The sequence below is a fragment of the Chrysoperla carnea genome, chromosome 1, assembly GCF_905475395.1.
Source record: "Chrysoperla carnea chromosome 1, inChrCarn1.1, whole genome shotgun sequence".
NCBI classification, from domain to species: Eukaryota; Metazoa; Arthropoda; class Insecta; order Neuroptera; family Chrysopidae; genus Chrysoperla; species Chrysoperla carnea.
In genome coordinates, this window is record NC_058337.1 from 66189904 (window position 1) to 66211066 (window position 21163).

A 21163-nucleotide genomic window follows, 5' to 3' on the forward strand; every position below is an offset into this window, starting at 1 on the left:
ATTTTGGCAAAGTTTACTGGAATCACCTTTCTGTGATATCGTTTTCTAGGTTTTTATCAAAACAATTAAAGCAAGAACCATTTGAGTACATTTTTTTTATACAAACAGGTTGATTCATACTTCACGGATCTATTATTATGGGTTGACCTGACCATTAATTTCATCTCACATCTTACTACATGAGCATATATTATTTTGTTCTAATATTTATTTGCCCCTTTTATCATCTTTTGCTATCTATTTTAAGTGAATTGTGCAATTCTTTTGTATGAAATAATTTACAAAATTTATGATTTTTATTTCATTTAAAATTCATCTACTAGAACACTACCGGTCAAAAGTTTAAGACATTGTTATAAGCAGGCCCGTGCGCATGGGAGAGGTTTTGGGGGTCAAAATCCCTTCCATTGAGAATCTGTCCAATAAATTTTGAATTAACAATTTAGTCCTGTAAATGCACCCAAATGAGACGCATTTTCACTGATGAATCAGATATCCATGCATATTTTGAGCTCGGTACATACTTTGATTTTGTCTTTGAGTCGAGTACTTGAAACACAAAATCTGGATCTTGGCAAAACTATCAAACTGGCAGATGCTGCAAAAAATATTTTGATTGAAAGAAGAAGAAACGTTGGAGAAGAGCTCAGAAAAATCTTCAAAACCATGAGCGATATTTGCGATGAATACGGCATAGAATTGCGGAAGCCAAGATTCGGGTCTAAAAATACTCAACACTACAATATACAGACTGACTCAGTCGAAGATCATAGATAGTCTCAATTTTTGGGTGCCAAAAATCGTTTACGAATTCCTACCAAATGTTTGACGCTCTGGCAGTTTCGAGTTTCGCTTGTGGCAACAGCGACGAATCAACGCTCCTTTTCGACCCTGCGTCGCCTCAAAACATACCTACAAAAACATACGTACATAAAACATGCAAAGCAAACCTTAGATCGGTTTAGGCCTCGCTCACTATAAAACGTGGTGTAGAGATCGATACACACAGAGTTTTGGAAAAGTTTTTTTCTGTACCTCGCAGAATTAAGTTATTGAAAAATAGTGACTGAATATCACATTTTGACCTAGTTGAATGTTCTTTTTCTCGAAAAAATAATTTCTTGTTTTTATTGACTTAATGACCTAGCATGGTGTACAATAGTTTGAACCCCTCCCTTGGATAATTCCTGCGAACGGGCCTGATTATACATACTATCTTCCGGAATGAATTTCCCTTAAAATGAAAATCATGCATAAAGAAAAGTCTAATCACGTATTCATAAAAAAATTATTATCAGTTACATTAGTGGAAAAAGCTTTTTTAAGATCATAAGCAGTTAAAAAATTTCCGTAAAAAGGGGCTATAGGTACTTCATGCTTTATGATGATTGTTATTTTAATTATAAAATTTAAATTATCCTCTTATTATAAAAGGATATTTCTCTTTGTGTAATGGCTATAAAATTTAAAACTTAAAATACAATCTAGATAATTGAGTTATTTTGTATTTACTCGAATCATTCTATTTTTCAATAGTCAAAAACTTTTGATCTGTAGTGTAAATCTCACTTCAATTTACCTAATACATATTACAGGAAATGATTTAGCACTGATTTTATGCATATAAACTGTTTTTATGTGGGAATAATAACTCTGTACGGGAGTTTAAAATGTTATTGAATATCAATAATTATTATTAATTAACGAATTTAAAAAAAAAAAAAAAACGAGGTTGCATATACAAATTTATTTTGTTGTTAATCTTAAAAATTAATTTAAATACAATTTCATTTCAATTCATTAATTAAATTTTATACTTAATCATCCGGCAAATATTAATTATCTATTCAATTAATTTAAAAAAAATATGTATTGTTAAAACTTGCTACTAAAGTTGCGAAATAGCTATGAGAAGTTATCGAAAAATGCTTCCAGATGCACACACATCGAAGGCATGGTAAATTTTATTACCATGGGAACTGGAAATACCATGTTGGAAATACCTTAAAGGAGTTATTTGAAAAATACGGTAATTCTGCTTTTCGTACGATAATTTTACGCTACTGGTACGATAAGTTCGTTTCAAGTTGTGAACACTGTTTTAGGGTGATACTTAGTTTGAGGGGCTTACGATACTTACTGTCCAATTGTTATTAAAGTGGGATTATTGTACGGTTAGTATAAGTACATATTCCCAGGGCCAGTAACTATAGTAGATATTATTTATAAAATTTCGCGTTATGCGAAGAGTCCCCGGGGCTTGCCTACATCACTTCTAATTGAATAATTTGTTTAAATTCTTAAAATCAGGTTTATTTTAATAATAAAACTTTTAAAACTTTTTGTATTTTTTTTTTCATCTAAATTATACGGTGTCTTATGAATGAATGAATGATCGGTTAATCTTATAAATACCTTTCACCATTCAATTAGATTTTAAAAACTTTATTACGAAATAATTAATAAAATATACTTGAAGAATCATTTACTTATAAAATCAGGGCAAAGCAAGGATCAATTTACAAAAAAAATACTACAAGGAAAAGAATCAAGATTTATTATTGAAGATGTCCTTAGGTATATAACACGGACATTCTTTTGAATAAATTTTACAAAAATTTTTGCTGTTGTGAGCAATTTTTTAGTAAAATTTCCTGAAAATGTCTTCGGGTTGTTTAATAATCGTGATTTATTAAAAACTTATTAAAATAATTAAGATACATATGTTATAAAATATGAAATTTGATATTTATAAAATTTATTCAGTAATTATTAGTAAAACGATTAAATGGAAATAAATACCAGAATGGAAATGGTTCTATCGGAAAATGATTCGCTATTGGAAGTTCTGAAAGTGTTTTAATACAAGCAAATGATACTCGAATGCAATTACAGGAAGATATCCTGATTCATAGATAAAGTTAGAATAATGTAGACCATATGTCTTGAATCTTGACTCACTATTATTGATTCAAACATTTATGCCTTTTGGTAACGAATTATCCAAAAAGCTACCAACCTTTTATTTGTGACTCTATCTGAAACGTAAAGTATGATACTGATAAAAGTTTTTACAAAACAATATGCAAGCGCTAAAAAAAGACAGTTTCAGTTTTCGAACGATATGAGAAAATTTCAGTGCGATGATTATTTCAGAATATACTGGATTTTAAAACCAGAAGTGTCAATTTTGCTTGGAAAGCGAATATCTTGTTCCAAAGAATTCATACGAAAATATTTTAGAGCTCATTTTAAAGAAAAATAAACTTTCAAGTGGTTTTAACAAAGTTGTAAAATAATTTTAAACTAATAAGTTTTGGTATAATTCTAAACTTTATATAAAGTTTAGGGATAGCATATCTCAACCATTCAACCCTCCGTGCAAAGTGACAAGGGGTGACAGAAATTTTTAAGTAATGGATACTAAAATTAAAAAGTACAAGTTTTCAAATGATCCATTGAGGTTCCAAGATCGATGATTTTTTGCAGAGATACAGTTGTATGAAATTTTGTTTGTTTGTTTGCTTGTTACGCTTTCATGCACAAACTACTGAATGGATTTGAATGAAACTCTATAATATTATAGCTCATATACCTGAATAACACATGAGCTTTAATTTATAAATATATATTTTTAAAAAATCATAAAAATTAAATTTAGTCGATGACATTTTACTACGTAATCCATGAGGATCGTTTTGAACCATAAATTAAAGATTTCTGAAAAATGATGAACGAAATACAGTTCATGGCTATCTTTTTTGGTATACTTAAATTATGCCTGTTTCGAGTGTTATGGAAGGGGAAAAAGTGAGTGTCAGGGAGGTTAAGGCTGTAACGCGATGGTCTTTACTTTTAAACTCAGCGAAGTAAGTGGGTATCAAGCTAGTGGCATTCTAAAAATGGCGTCTTAAAAATGAAAGGAAATTGAACAGCAATTGCTAAGCTATAGATGAAGATTGTATACCTATCCTTCAAATAATTAAGAGATAAAACTTTAATTATATGTTTATATAATCTAAATCATCTTTCGGGAAGAATTATTATTATACTTTTAAATTATTTATTTACTGTTAATAGTTTTCATCATACATTATTATAGACACATTAGTATATGTAACAAGATTGTCCTTGCATAGATGCCAATCAAAAAAATGTATGTGAGTATGAGGTGATGCTTGTTTGAAGGGACCGCTTGTTGATTAATGGTAGCAAGTAAACTGGACACAATGAATACGTTTTGAAAATTGATTTTCTATTACATTTTTGTGATCAAATTTTTGATCCAAAATAATTAACAAAATTATAATCATCTCTAAATCCTGTTAAAAGTAGTTAAAAGTCCCTTGATCACAATAAACACAATTTTATGGTCTCTTGCGGGGCAAAATTAGGAATTATTTCATTTTAAAATTGTCATTTTAACACAACACCTTACGAAAGAACTCACAATAATGTTAATTGTACAAAACTTAATCGGTGATTGAGCTTCAAAAAAGTTTTCATCTTGAAAAAAATATTATCTTACGGCGCTTTCCAGAAAGAAAAAAAAAAAAAAAAACCGAGTTTTTGACGTTTAAACGTCAAAAAGTAGTCAAATTGACCTATAAATTTTATCTTTTACGATATTTTTAAATCTTAACAAACCATTTACGTGATACAAATATTATTTTTTCATAATATTATTTATAACATAAATTTTATTCATAACTTAGAGTTAAATTCAATGAATATAAATTACTTGCTAACTTGACTACTCATGTGAAGGCCGGACTATTTTAATTAGTTACCCATGTATGTAAATAATATGTATATATCTTGCCGTAACTTAAAAACCGCATATCTCATAAATTTTGGATTTAGGGTTACTACGGCTAATAGCTGTATGCCTACTCTTTTGAGCTTACTTGTAAATTGCGATATCGGAAACTTTCGGTCTTTATATTACAAGATAAATATCTATTTTGTCTATCGCTGAATTCATGTATAAGCGTACAAGGAAATGATTGATGTAAGCCTATTAAGACCACATTAAACTTTTAGCCATTGAATGTAGGCGTAGTTATCAAAGTAATTTTGATCAAAATTTGCTTAATCAATTTTTTTCGATAAATAGCTGAAATAATCTGAAGTGCCTGAAACAAGTGCTTAATTTACCTACGACTAGATTATTATTTGTGATAAGTTTATTTATTACAATGCGAAAAGGATTTTTATACATTTAGATAAATATGTATAGATTCATCTTTTTAAAAGTATTTTATGACTAATTAATCAATGTCTAAATTTAGAGGTTTTTAAGTGAATCTTTTTAAAAATTAAATGTCAGTTTAAATGCGGTAATTTTAACATTCACTTGAGGAGCAATAATGTTTTGTGACCTCCGTGAACTTAGCATACGACTTGCCAAAATCGACTTGCGTACACTTCGGAGCTTAATTATTTATTCGACATACTTATTTACAGGCACTTCTAGTTATATGCACTATTCGTTGTGTGCGTAGGGACAATAAAATCGATGCCAGCGCTTCCAGTGAAAAATTTTGGCGATAAAGGAGGCTGTTGACTAATTTGCAGTTCTTTACATGTTAATATTATAGAAAATGTCAAATTAAAATGATTGACAAACACTAATTAATTAAACTTAATGCATTAAAAATTGTGAAAATAAGAAATCAAATTGCAAAAATATTATTTTTCAAATGTAAATTATCATAATTATTTATTTAAATTTGTGAGACAACAATATTAAATTTTCAATGTAAGTCATAAATGCAATCCATACAATTATATATGCATCCATATAATTCTATAATTAAAGTTGTGTATCGTTACCATGGAAACGCCTCCCATAAAACTCACGCACAGTGCGAATAAGCTCTTTCTGTGACCTATAGCGAGCGGTAAGCACAAAATTTTGAATTTTTTCATAATAAAGAATATTTTTGTATTTTTTGAAAGTACTTTTATAATTTTTTCTCTAGAAGCTTAATTTTCGAAATAAATATTAAAAAAAAATTAAAAATGCAATAATCGATTTTAAGAAAAATGTGTTATTTTTTCAATTGCTGAGGCCATTCGTTTAGCTAACGCAGCTCCTTCACTCCGAATTTTATCTCGTGTTTTTGGAGTTTCTGTAAGTGAATCGATCTTTAAAATGAAATAGATTCAGTTTCCGTTTATGTACAAGTGAGAAAAATAAGGTTTACTTCAAACTTCCTGATGATTAAACAGTGAATAATTTCAGCCAGTTGGTATTTATTTACATCATAAAACAATTAAAAATTAAAATAACCTTTTATACCATAATAAGTATTATACCTATGTTTATGTATTCATAAAATTTATAAAATATCGCAACTCTTATTATAGAGATCACACAAACATAGCAATTAAATTATAACATCAAGTGATGTGAGTGAATGTTATATATTTTAGAATTAATAAATAATTGCCATAATTATTATTTGTAATAGTTCATGTGATTTGCTTTAAGCAACAAAAGCAAAACAAACAGCCATTCATTATCAAATATCAAAAATATCAAACACCGAAATTAGAACAAATCACTGTACCTACACTGTATACTTTCCGAATGGATTTTGACGTGCAAATCCAAATCTGAATTAAAAAAGCGGTGTATCACATTATGTTTATGAGAAGTTTGACCTTAAATGTGGAAAAAAACCCGTATTTGGAAGTCATGTTATGCCGGAATGAATTTTTTTCCTTGAATTAATTTATGGCATCATATAAAGCACCATTCATACTCCTTCAATCTTTTCTTCTCCTAGATATAGAATAATATAATTCCTAAACATTTATTCATCATAAATATAACTTATGTTTTTAATTATAATCGGTCAAAGCGAAACTTTTGTGTGCGATTAAATAGCATCCCAAGAAGCATGAAAAAAAAACACCGCACTTAAAATACTTTTTGTAGAAAAGTTGAACGTCTGCTAGAATGCAGCTGCTCACACAAAATTATCTGTTAAAGACATAGAAAAAGATTTAGGCTACTACGGGCGCCAAGGCAATTTTAGAATTGTGTTTGAAGTTATTGGTACCTTATTTTCAATTTTGATTATGCATTTTGATATAACTTCATGAATGTAGATGAAAAATAAGAAGAACAATTTTCGATATCTGCCTTGGTTTTCGAAATTTCGAAAGCTAAATAATTAAATACAATTTTCAATTTTCGATATTTTTATTTTATTCCAGATATCGAAAAATTCTTACCTTTCGTCTTATATTGTTAAGTTATAACATAATTCACCATCAAAATAGAAAATATATTTTTTTAAATTTGTGTCCCCACAAATTAAAAAAGCTTATTTATTAAGGTTTTAACTCTAATTAAAAAATTGTTTTTTTCATTTCCACTCTAGTTTTGGAGAAATCTATGAAAACATATCATCCACCTACTGTTTTACCATAATACCATTGTTAAAAATGCCTACTTTTGAAGTCATTTATTTATTAAAATAATCGGACAACCGACCTAAAAGATTTTTCAGAATTGATTAGGACTTAGACCAACTTCATATAAAAAAAAATCAAGCCTTTTATCTAAAATTGCTCTGGCGCTCGTACATCCTTTAGGATACGAGACTATACTTGCAGAAAACAAAGAAATAATTTGGTAAAATTGATGGGTTTTTGTTTTATTGCTTTTTCAAAATCACACTTTTTTTTGCCCACCCTATAAAACATTTTTTAATCATTGAATGTACATGTACTCGAACTTTGCTTACCATAAAAATTTTAATTTGACTAATACAAATCGAGAATCTTAAAATTAACAAGTGAAAACCAACAATTGACCGAGTTAATTGTTTAAATACCATGTATGGGCCGCGTTGATTACACAATCGTTTGTTTTTTTTTGCAAGTAAAGAACGATAGTCACTCTTAGATAGCCAGTCGTGTACATATAACACGGATGTGGTGGCACCCATATAGCTGATATTCCCATATAATACATACTGTATCATATTATAAACCAATTTGCCCCCTCACGGTTAAACAGTGATGTTTACGAAAAAATGTTTCAAACAAAGGTTGTTTATTTTTTTTAAAGAAACTTTTTTTTTACATCTAAACTTTTATTCTATCTTTAACGGCTTACAAGATAGATCCTACAGACCCAAGACCCAATTGTTCTATGTTGCTCATTTACGAATTGAACCTCACTTTTTACGTCCTGAACACGTTATAAAAATTCCAGCTTGATATCTCTTTTCGTTTTTGAGTTATCGTGATCAAAGACGGACAGACAGATGGACAAGCAGGAATGGATTATTTAAGTGATTTTATGAACACGTATATCAAAATTTTGTTAGTAGCATCAATATTTTTAAGCGTAATAAATTCGAGACTAAGCTTAGTATACCTTGATCTATTTCATATATGCATGGTATAAAAACGATAATTAACGAAGCTCCATCTCGTAAATAGTAGGTATCTCGGATTCAAAAATTGTAAACGAACTTTTTAGATGTAAATTCGATGTAGAATTATTGGTAAGTATTATTTTGTCTGAATATATCCAACTCCGTATATTTCTTATGTAAATTAGTTAAGAAAATTTCGTATTTTGAATATAATAAAATACAAATATTAAATAATATTAAAAAAAATTCTTAAATTCAAAACCAATAATAATAATAATAATCTTTATTTAATGTTATTACACAAAAATGATTATAATTTGTAATTGAAAAAACAACACTAATAAATGTCATCCGATTTTGAAATAAACAATAAGAAATAGTTAAAAAACAATTTATTATATTTTTAAAAGTATTCATTCTTTGGATGACGATAAAAGTAGGTACAGTTGACGGTTGACCCCAAAAATGTTTTATTATTGTTTGTAATTATTAAATGCGAGTGTCTCTATTTTAGTAAAAGATTAGCTTTTAAAATTTTATACATATTTGCAAAAACCGCATGAATTAAATATGATTAGGTTTCAGTTTCATAAAATTTTATTATACAAGATAAGAAAAATGAATATACAGTCAATGTCAGTAGTCGATTTTATATCACTTTTTTTACAAGTGAATTTTCCGACAAACCTCCGACAAACTGAACCCTAAGCACTTGAAACATATATAAGAACACTCTCCATTAACTTACTTTTTCCTTGAAGCCTTCTTCAAACTGAACCGATTTTGAAGATTATCTCCTATTTTTTAGCTGTTTCGGGTACGAAAAACTAGACTATTGACCATTTATGCTTATACACACGGTATATAATCGAGATAATTAAACTGAATATTATATCTTGTAAACCAACTGGAAAAAAAGAACAAAACAAAAAACATTAAGAAAAATAAGTTTAAGAAATTGAATTTTGTCTATCGAAAAAGTACCTAAATTGTTTTGCCCTAAGCCGATATTTATTTTCTTACTGAAATTTAGTTAGGATGAAGTAAGTCTGGCTTTGATAGCGATTGCCTTTCTGAGAAAAACAGCGAATCTTGATGATTATAAAATCATCTTTCAAGCACTTTTAGCAATATAAGTTATAGTTGATAGTTTTTCCGTTGCAAACACCGTGCCAGATTGAGATATTAATATAATAATTTAAAAAAAAAATTTGAAAACATTTTAATGGCTCTGTAATTTTAACATGATTTGGTTCTATAATTAAAGAAAGCAATTTTAATTTTCCAAACAAAAATTCGGTTGCTTTATTGGCACGTATCCCGCTTTAAAGCACGCAACTGTTTTCAGAAGCAAGACCTATGTTACTTAATCCCTATCTAACTTGAATAAAGAAAGAAATATCCGAAATTTAGCCGTCCTAAAATAAACTTTCGAAAACTTTGCTCGTACCATAAAATTAATATTCTCTCATCAAATTTTCTGATCGTATATTTAAAACTATTTTCTACCACAAATTTTTGTAAAGGCAGGCGATGTAGGTTGGTGTGTCCTTTTTTATGTTGGTTAATATTTCAATAAATTGATTATTATTATTATTATTGATCAATAAAAATTAATTCACTTTCTTTTCTCACTTTAATTTTTAACGATCTTTATAATAGGTAACACTATTATCGAGGTCAAAGTTCAAATATTAAATTCAATACGTAATTATTTAAAAATATTAAATCATTGAATAATGGTTTTTTTTTTGAAATTCCGTTTTTTAAACGCAAATTTTTATTTATTTTTTATGGAAATTATATGGCAACAAATATTATGAAATTTACCATATAAGGTTAAACCATGTTTAGTACAAAAAATTAAAATAATTGGTATTTTTTAAATTAACTCGAAATTATTCAGTGATGATTCCAATCACAGTGATTTAAAAAAGTGTCAATAGCATGTTTGTATGTCCATGAAATTGATTTGAAATTCATCATGTGATGTGTCAATTAAATTTGCATTTGTTTAAATTAAGTGTTTTTTATTTTTTTTATTTTAATATTTGAAGTTTTTGAAACTGGAGACTCAAAAATCATAAAATTTATCCGAGCCACCACTATTTTCACGCGTAGGTCAAAGAACTAGTTTTTTTTCAGTCCTACTACGTTGATGCCTCTTCAGCATAAGATGCCTTAGGCCATTTGAAAATGTAATTACTCATAGAAGATACAACAACAAGACTACTATTATTTCAAGCATGGCTGAAGTATGTTGAGCCTTTTAAAGCAAAAAAAAAAAAATTTTAGTTTGTTTGGTATATTGGTTCCTTTTAACTTGGTTTTTATGTGTGCTGATTAGGAATGTAGGTATATTTTGAACCAGTACATATTCTCCCTGTAAATCAAGCGCCTATTCTCAGACGGCCAATCTCTATAGGTACTAGTATAAATTGCATAAAACATTATAAGAAAAATTAACGATCAACTTAGTTCCTTTGCCTTGGCCAAGGTTTGAGCAAAGGATGGCATACCAATGCTGCAAAGGCCTTGTTTATTAATCTTCGCCATGGCTTGGGCAAGATTTGGCAAACCAAGACACAATTTGTTATGACTATCGCGGGCCAAACTTGACAAACAAGGTATTGTCAAACTATAGTGCTGGTCCAGCCTCATTTCCATTGTCAGTATTGGCAAACACTACCTGGTAATTGCATGTTTTTCTTTTTGGTTAAGTTAGTTTTAGTAATGGCCTGCCCTATACAGATGATATTAAAAAAAGTTCAATCAATGTATTATTTGTTATATATAGGTATTCGTTGTGTGCGTAGTCATGGTAGGGATAATAAAATCGATGCCAGCGCTTTAAGTGAAAAATTTTGGAGATAAAGTGGGCTGTTATGACTAATTTGCAATTATTTACATGTTAATGATATAGAAACTGTCAAATTAAAATGATTGAAAAACACTAATTAATTAAACTTAATGCATTAAAAATTGTGAAAATAAGAAATCAAATTGTACAAATATTATTTTTCAAATGTTAATTATCGTAATTATTTATTTAAATTTGTGAAACAAGAATATTAAATTTTAAATGTAAGTTTTCAATGCAATCCACACAATTATATATGCATCCATTAATTCTATAATTAAAGTAGTGTATCGTTGTCATGGAAACGAAATTCACGCTCGGAGCGAATAGATAAGTTGTGTTATGTGTACCAATGTATTCTAGGTCGATAAGATGTAACTACCTAAGTATGATGTTATTGTATTTATAAAGATTTTGTAAAAATTACATAACGAATAAAATTATTTTGATCTTATAGTACCGACACTACCGATAATGTGGCCAAACGGCAGCCCTTCAGATATATAGTTAAGCTTTATATTCCCTCTTTACATTAAAAGTAATTTGGGTGGCGTCAGTGTACGCTTTAACTATAAAAAATTTCCTTTTTTAAACTTCGTATACGGTGAAGCTTGAATAATTTGAATATATTTGACTTCGAATGGTCAAAACATTGAAAACTAAAAATAAAAAACCATTTATTTAATTATACATATCATGTAACATTTACGATAAACACTTGTTTAATATATAATATGTAATCTTTGATGTAATGTATAAAAATCTAATTAGAAATGGTTTTTTTTTTTTTAAAACAAAAACATGACCTTCATTAAAGTAGATTTATTGAAGTGCTTATATTATTTTGTTGTCATGTTTAATGACACTGTATAATTAGCAGTGTCGGCGTATCGGCTTACAATAAATTTTTTGATTAAGTAAGATACAGGAAGTGGAGAATCAGGTAAAGAATGAAAAAGTTTCGTATGGAATAACTGAAATATACATCGATCACTGTTGATATAGTATACTAACTTTTCGTTGTGTGCGTAGTCATGGAAGGGACAATAAAATCGATGCCAGCGCTTTAAGTGAAAAATTTCGGAGTTAAAGGGGGCTGTTATGACTAATTTGCAATTCTTTACATGTTAATGTAATAGAAATGTCAAATTAAAATTATTGAAAAACACGAATTAATTAAACTTAATGCATTAAAAATTGTGAAAATAAGAAATCAAATTGAACAAATATTATTTTTCAAATGTAAATTATCATAATTATTTATTTAAATTTGTGAGACAAGAATATTAAATTTTAAATGTAAGTTTTAAATGCAATCCATACAATTATATATGCATCCATACAATTCTATAATTAAAGTAGTGTATCGTTACCATGGAAACGAAACTCACGCACGGAGCGAATATATCAAGGTCTACTAAGATTAGTCCCAAGTTTGTAGCGCTTAAAAATATTTATGCTAAAAACAAAATTTTGGTATAGGTGTTCATAAAATTGTTTGTTTTCATTTGTTTAATATGAATTTGAAAATAAGAATTTTAGAATACTTTCATACAATAAGCAATAACGATTATTCGGATCTAGTCAAGAATGAAACTCGTGTCATTGTATCTAAAATTTGAAAATGAGCAATTTTTCAGGTATTTGGGGTTAAGACTCCTCTCTCCCAGCGAAGGAGATGAGAATTGAGAATGTTTTCAAGTTACACTCTAAGTAACCGTAAACTGTGCTTGGCCTAGTGGTTAAGACACTTGAACGTATGTAAAAAATCGCGTAGAACCCATTTTTTAAGTTCATTTGCATAAAATAATAAATTATTTTATGATCGGAGTAAATATAACATCTGAGCAATGTGAATTAGCTAAAATACAAATTTGATATCATGACCTTTAAAGTAATATTAAATCCGCCACTGGTTCAATAACTAGTGGTCAATGAATAAAGCAAAGAAGATGAAAATATTAAACAAAGCAATAGTGAAGCGAGTAAGCAAGCAAGCAAGCAATGAAAGATGTTTTGCAAGTACTTTCATTTTTGTTTCAGTTATTTGACCATATTATACTCCATAGAATATGTATACCTAGTTTTATTTTACTCCGTAGGTAGTTAGGTCATCGTGCAATCACCTATGATGATGTGATATGATGTATTTACTTCATAAAATATACAAAATATATAAAGTGAGTAAAAACAATACAAAAAATATTCACCAGTGGGGAAATTTTCGGTTCTATCCTTCATAATTTTGATTTCGGTCAACGTTCTCACACACGATAAGAATTTCTTAGAAACCACCAAGCATCCGATATCAGAAGTAAGATCAGAATTTTTATAAGAATTAAGATAAGACTTTTATTTAAAACCTACTTAATTTTTATAAGATTTTTTATCTTATGGAAGTTGAAACTTTTTATTAAATCCTTTTTATTGTTTTTTTGGCACAAATATTGTATTTGAAAATTAAGGTTCTTCCGAATGACATATAATAATAATTTATTAAAACGTTATTAAATAGTAACAGAAATATGATTAATAACATAAACCTACTATATTGATTTTATCTTCCCGTAACTTCCACCACTTATATATATATATATAAAGGATGTTAGTCCGTTATTTAATTTTTTTGATTCTGAAAGCGTTTAACGATCCGCATAAAATGATCAAAAATTTTCCCAACAAAAAAGTATTTCTTGTTTAATTTAATAGCCACTCTTTAAACGGTGCACCTACCCATTAAATGTTAATAATAATTTTTTAAACTTTTTAACATAATATAAAATTCTGTATTATTATTTAATTTTAATAAGTATCCAAGCATATCATTTAAATATTTATTAATATTATTAGTATATTATGTATATATATATTTTTTAAATTAATTTGTTTGAATTCATTTTATTAAATAATATTAATAATAATATTTATCTTTTTTCTCTAATTGTGTTTTAATCAAATTTAATTAATGAACGGTTGTCAATTTTATTAATTATTGTATTTTTATTTAAATATATGTATACATAATTTGGCTACTAATTTATTATTAACAATCTATCGTATTAGCTATAATATCTTTATTTATTTGAATTTTTTAAATATATAGCATTCCTTTTTATGTATGAAATGTATATAAAGCCCTATATGTAGGAAAAATATATAAAGATATACCCGTATTCACTAAGATTAGTCCCAAGTTTGTAACGCATAAAAATATTGAGGCTACGGAGGCGAATATTGAGGTCACTTCTATATAGATAATCCATTAATCGATGAAAACAATTAATCGTCAAATTGGTCAAAAATTAAAACCTTTTTGCTTTTCGAAAAATAAATTTGAATAAATATTTATGGAATTAGAATTCTTTGTACCTATGGTACTTACTTTATTTTTCTTCAACTTTTTTATTTTTGAAACCCGAGGCTAGTGCCATTAGTAGATAACTAAGCAAACCAGGAAGGTTAGATGTTCTAAAACGGACATTTTATGGTGAGAAAATACATCATATTTACAAGATCGATTTTCAGCATCAGGTATGTCGGTATTGGTTTAACAATAAAGTAGCAACAGCAAGTTTCTTCGTTAATTAAATGTAATTATGACTAATTTGTCCGTGTTTAGCAAGAATACCAATTACGTGATTGCTCGAAGGTTTTATTTAAATAGAACGGGAAATTTTCTTTGAGATCCACTAATTTATGGACAATTTAAAAATTATTAAAAGAAAATTAATCGGGTAATAAAATATTAAAAATAAATTATATTTAGTCTTCTTTCTACAAACAATCATACAAATGATCCTTAAAATTATTAAAATTATTTATTAATTTTATCTATTTAACCTCCATATGTATGTACTTCGCTCATAATCTAATTTTTATCGAGTTTAGAAACTTTGCAGTTCCTTGGAAGGCCATTTTAGCGCTACACTCATAATAGGTCACTGAAGTTTCGGAGTACTTAGCTTAAGCTTAGATTCGTCCGTATAACACTGCAGTCTTTGATATACATAAGTAGGGGAAAATGGTCTATAATGATCCCTCAGGGTAAAATGATCCCTTGTTGTTTTAAGTAAACCATTAAAACCATCTAGTATATTTATCGATAGATGATTCCTGCGCGATCAAATTAATCGTTCAACAAAGATTTATGGTGATGTATAAGCTAATTTGTGTATCGTAGCAAAAATATTAATTTTACTGCTTATGATTTATCGTAAGAGAAATTCGAACATAAAATTCCTTTTTTGTATTAGTTTTTGCCGGCTGGCTGTTTTACTCTTGGCTTTTGTTGACTTTTAATAATATTATAACACATTAGATGTATAATAAATTTTAAGGTCAGTTTTTATGATGAAATTCAAAAATGCCATTACGTGTAAAACGATCCCCTTTATATTGGCTGAAATGATCTCAATTTTGTGTGTAAAATTATAATAGATAAAATGATCCCCCATCATGTAAGGGGTCTTGAATGTGTTGATTTAGATGAATTTACCAGTGATTTTTGTTTTCATACTAATCGTTGATGCAATGTAAAAGAACAGTTAGTATTTTATGTGAACTGTTTCATAAAAAATACAAAGGGATCATATTGAATAGTTCTAAAAATTTGAACAAATCAAAAGAAATTTACATACCAATAATGTAACATTTGAATAAAGAACTCGAAAATATTTCGACGTTGGACATATGTCGAATAGTTTGGCTATAAATTACATTTTTTCTTAAAAGGATCATTTTAGACGACCTTCACCTATTGCCCAGTATTCTTATTGGGAAAGCAAAGAAAATTCTTATTTTCTCAAGAATTGAACCTGTCTTGAAATCCTGAAGGCACCTCTACTAGGAAGTCTAAAGGATACTCCTTTGACACAGACGTATTAGATTCTTAGCTACACATTCCTCTACATTATGCTTATCGTAGAATTTTATTTCATTTTATTGAACATTATTTTCTAGGGCTCGCCATCACACCAGTAACCCATAAAATAGTATAGGTCTACTAGCCCGATTAATAGCAACAAAACCACTTTAGTTGCATGAGACTTTGGATGAATTTTAGCCTGTATATGCAGGCTGTGTAACGATAATATTAGTTTTCATATTTGACGATTGACTACACCTTTGTTGTATTTGTAAAAGTATTGCAAAAATAAAATCGTAAATAAATTACGCATATGTTTATGTTTGCTAAAGTAGTTTATTTAAAAAATTACATAAAAAAATCCTTGATTTTAATGTGATGTTTATATAGTTAACACGAATTTAATAGGTAAACTGGGCATTATAATTTATAACTAATAAAAATATAAAAAAAATAGTGTAACAAATAAAAGTTATTGAATTCGAAGTCGAAGGGGACATCTAACTTAAATGATGGCCTTTTAAAAGAGATAAAAGACGACTTTAAATAAGAAATTTCTTTATAAAAAACCAACATTGTTTTTTCTCAATTTTTTCATTGAGAACGTTTATTCACCAACCTGTTTTGCTATGTGCGTTCTAGAAAAACAGTATGCAAATTTTAAATTAAAATTTTTTTGAAATTCTGTTAAAAGTTTAAATAATTGTTAACTGGTAAAATTTTCATGTATAGTTATTGATAATATTTTTAAGAATTATCGATTTATATTTTCCATTTAGGCCCATGTTAAACCTTGCATTTTATCACATTTTAAACATTAATTCGAAAAAATTAATCGATATTATTTTCTTAATTCTTAAATCATTCCAAATCAATTAAACTTTTTTATTATTAAAAAAACTACTTTAAATCATAAATTTTAAATTATTGTATCTCATATTTCCGTTATTGGAAAATGAGTTTCCAATTTCCAAACATCAGTTTTTGTACCTTATATACGAGAATATGAAATATGATACGAATGATATGAATAAAATTTTGGTATGGGTTCATAAAATCCCCTAATTAATACATTTTCGGTTGTCCTTCCGCCTGCCCGCCCATCCTGCCGTGATCAAGATTACTCAAAAATGAAAATATATCAAGCCTAAATTTTTATAGCGTGCTTAGGACGTAAAAAGTACGTTAGAATTCGTAAATGAGCAACATAGATCAATTGGATCTTATAAATCTTTAGAGATAGTATAGAAAAAAAGTTTAAATGGTTTTTGTTCAAAACAGGAAAAAACTTATGTGTCCATTTTATCCAAAACTATTAAAGATAGGTAGTTGAAAATTAGAGGGAGCTTCAACTAGTGTTCTTGTGAAACATTTTTGAAAAGCGAAACAAAATCCCAGAAAATAACTATTAACCTATTTTAAACTTTTCTAATTTATAAAAATTATTGCAAGCACTGACATTCAACACTTTCTATACTGGAGTATTTCAACAATTAACTCTGTCAATTGTTTGTTTTTACTTGTTATAATTCATTCCGATTACCTAACCAAGAGTGGATATTTTAAAATCTCGGTGATGTAAAACGGATTCTAAATTAGTTCGCCTCAACCTAATCTTATAGTGCTCAGTTTGCTTGTGCTAGCTTACACTGATTTAACAATGGATGTTAAAAATCATCATCACACAAGCCGGTTTTGTAGCTTTACAAGTCGCAAGTGTTGTAATATCTAACTTGCCGACTGATTATTATTGTTGTTAATTCATGTGAAAGATGAGTACGTGTTTTTGATGAAAAAGGAATTTTCATTTGATAAAGTTGTTTTAAATTACATGTAAATATTTACAAAAACAAAAACCCTGTAAAGACTTACAAAGGAGTTTATATTGTACTATCTGACTCCGTTGGCTTTGATCGAGATCGAGATAATCTTAAGTATAAATACCACAGAACAAAACAAAAAATTTCCAAAAAAATTACATAATTATTAATCATGTTTTTTATGTCTCTTCTGATGACCATTTATTCCTACCGTTATATCTTACAAATTATGTACTTTTTTAAGCATTTACGAAAATATTAAAAATCTATTGGTCTTTTTTATGAAAGTAAATCTTAACAGATAGAAATCACGTTAATCGCTTTGGAATTGGCTTTATTGGAAAGATAATTTTATATACTTACCATTTTTATTTAAACTAGTATTCGAGCATATAGGCCGCTTTAAATTATTTTCTCTGATGATAAGTTGATGGGTTATGCCGATAAATCACGGCAGCTACTAGTTCACTAGATAGATAACATGTGCCGTGTTATTACTGGTATATACCTATCCCCAAATAGCCAATAAAAAAATAGAAAATTGGACCTAGAAATTACGCATCTTAATTATTAATTATTCTAGATTACGCCAGCTAACAGGTCCAAAGTCATCATCAAGTCTATGTATAATAATTTGGAAAACTTAAAAAAAAACTCCTTTTAACACTGCTACTGATTGTACTTGAGGACGGTCTATTAATATGAGACCAAATGAAACCTTGAAACTCCTTTTTTTGAGCAAACAGAAAGAAACAACCAAATTAAACAGAAGCCGGTACAGAAACCAAATCACTTCTGTTTTATATAATTGATTTAAATTATAGGTATCCTCTTCGTGTCTTATTCTATTTGTACGTTTGTGTATATAGGACACACAAACATTTCACATTATATAAGTGATAAAATTTAATATTTTTATATAATATTATTTTATAAAGTATATTTTTACATTTGTTTCAAATTTTTTAGTACTTTACATAATTCAACGTCCCTCATACATGATACCTTGAGAATCAATCACGAAGAGGATACAAATAATTTGAGTTACTTACATAAAACAGAAGGTACGGAGTGGAGATATACCCGAACCCGGAGATATCCGGGCTCGGGTATAGACAAGGGTTCGATTTCCTGCTTCTGTTTCTGTTTCATTCTAATTGTGTAAATGAAAATATGTGTAAATTTGCGTTAATCTCTTGAAGTGTAAAGTCCCACCTTCAACAAAAGTGGTTTAATTTGTTGATATGGAAAAAACTGCTATGGAGGCCTTTGAATTGAAGTACAGAAAAACTTGGCACAAATGTAAAAATTTGCAAAGCAGATTTCAAGAGCTGGATGAGCCAAATAAGGACCGGTAATTTTGCTATTAAACTGAGGTTAAATAATAGGTGCAATGATAAATTTTCTAAAACTTGATTTCAATAGTTAATTTTACCTTTTAATATAATAAACCAAAAAAATTAATTTTAATGAAAATAAAAAATCTTTCGCAGTATAAAAGTAAGTGAATTTTTGAAGGGTTCCGTAACAAACAAAAGTTGTATGTCAAAAGTTGGAATAATAGAGTTATGCAGTTAACATATATCCACCCAGTTAACATTTTCATATTTCAAAATAAACAAGTTTTGTTTCAAAAAAATATTAATTATATTTATTATATACTAGCTGCGTCCCGCGGTGTTACCCACGATTAAAAGAGAGTAGTCTTACCTGCGATTAAAAGAGATTTGAATCAAGCCTCCTTGAGACAAATGCAGTAAAAATATATTTCAAGAACTTTTACAAAGCCCTTGGTTTCTGTATGCTATCCTATAGAAACCGTCTCTTTTTCCGGGATACAAATTAGCCTATTGTATTTTCTGACCCCTAAACTATCACTACCTATATCAAAAACCATGTCGATCCTTTACTCTATAAAAAGTGAGCATACATTTTACTGGGATAAAAAGTAGCATATGTGCTATTCCATAGTATGTTGTTCCCAAACGCGATAAAATGGGATTTTCTCAAAATGGGATAAAAAATTCTTTAATTTCTTATTTACAATCAGCTAGTTTTTTAAAAAAGCTCATACTTTTTCTGTCTAAAAAAAAACAACTTTGAATGTCAAAATTATTTCCATAATTTTTATGAGCTGAGAAACGCTTCCGATACATTTTCGATCAATTTTACGACCATTATTTCTATATTTCAACAATTTGAACTTGTTAACTAGAGATATAAGTATATTTATACTCGGCAATTTTAACATACAAAAAATTACATTGCTTAATTGTGGTATGCAATTAAAGTAATCAAAAAAAGAACAACAAATTAATATCTAATTATAAAAAGTATTATGAAATACTAAAAATTTAATGCAAAAATTTCAGAAAGTAAGTAAACAAACAAAAACGTCCATTTATTTTAATATAGAGCGAATTTTTTTTATACAATTTATGTAAAATAACACACAAAAGTATAATAAATAAATTCTTTTACAAAATCATTGAATTTTTAAACAACTAACTGCAATTATTAATTTATCGTACAGGTAATACATATGCAAATCAGCTTTCGTTATTATTATTAAAGACTCTTTTAACAATAAATTAAAATAACCTTTTAAAAAAAAAAAAACTTTTTGGAAAAAAACAAATCTAACAAAAGTATATAAACTTCAATATGCTGTTTTATATACAGGCAGCCAATTAAAGATTACACTAGACAAGTGAAATTTACAAAATTTAAAAAACCCCCGACAAACTCGCACTTGTCGACTTGTCTCGCAACAGTCTCCATTAAATTACCTTTTTCCTTAATGCTTTTTCCAAATTGAGTTCATTTTGAGTATCATCGCAAATTTCTTAGTTTTTTCGGGTGTGTAACCCTAAATTAGCACTTGAAACGTAGCTAAGAACACTCTTCACTAAATTACCTTTTAAACGAAACTAAGAAAATCAATATCGGTTCAACCGTTTAGGCGATACGATGCCACAGACAGGTAGACAGACAGACACAAACATCTAGCTTCTTTAGTTCGGGGGTTAAAAACACAAATTTTAAAATCATGGTCAAGAAATTTTTTCCACTGAAATCGAATTGATAGATTGTGATAGATATAAATTTATTTTTATAAAATCTTATGACGCCAAGTTAGAAAAATCGAATTTTAATTTAAATGAATTTTTATTCGATTTTAATGAAAATGTTTTGAGATGTACAGTAGAACGCCGATTAT

General features: G+C 28.1%; 1 protein-coding gene across 1 annotated transcript in view; it reads right to left on the reverse strand.

The window, feature by feature from the left end:
- LOC123305248 (ATP synthase subunit delta, mitochondrial) overlaps positions 1-21163 on the reverse strand; it is a 109846-nt gene that overhangs the window by 26663 nt on the left and 62020 nt on the right. The gene's annotated exons all lie outside the window — the stretch shown is intronic.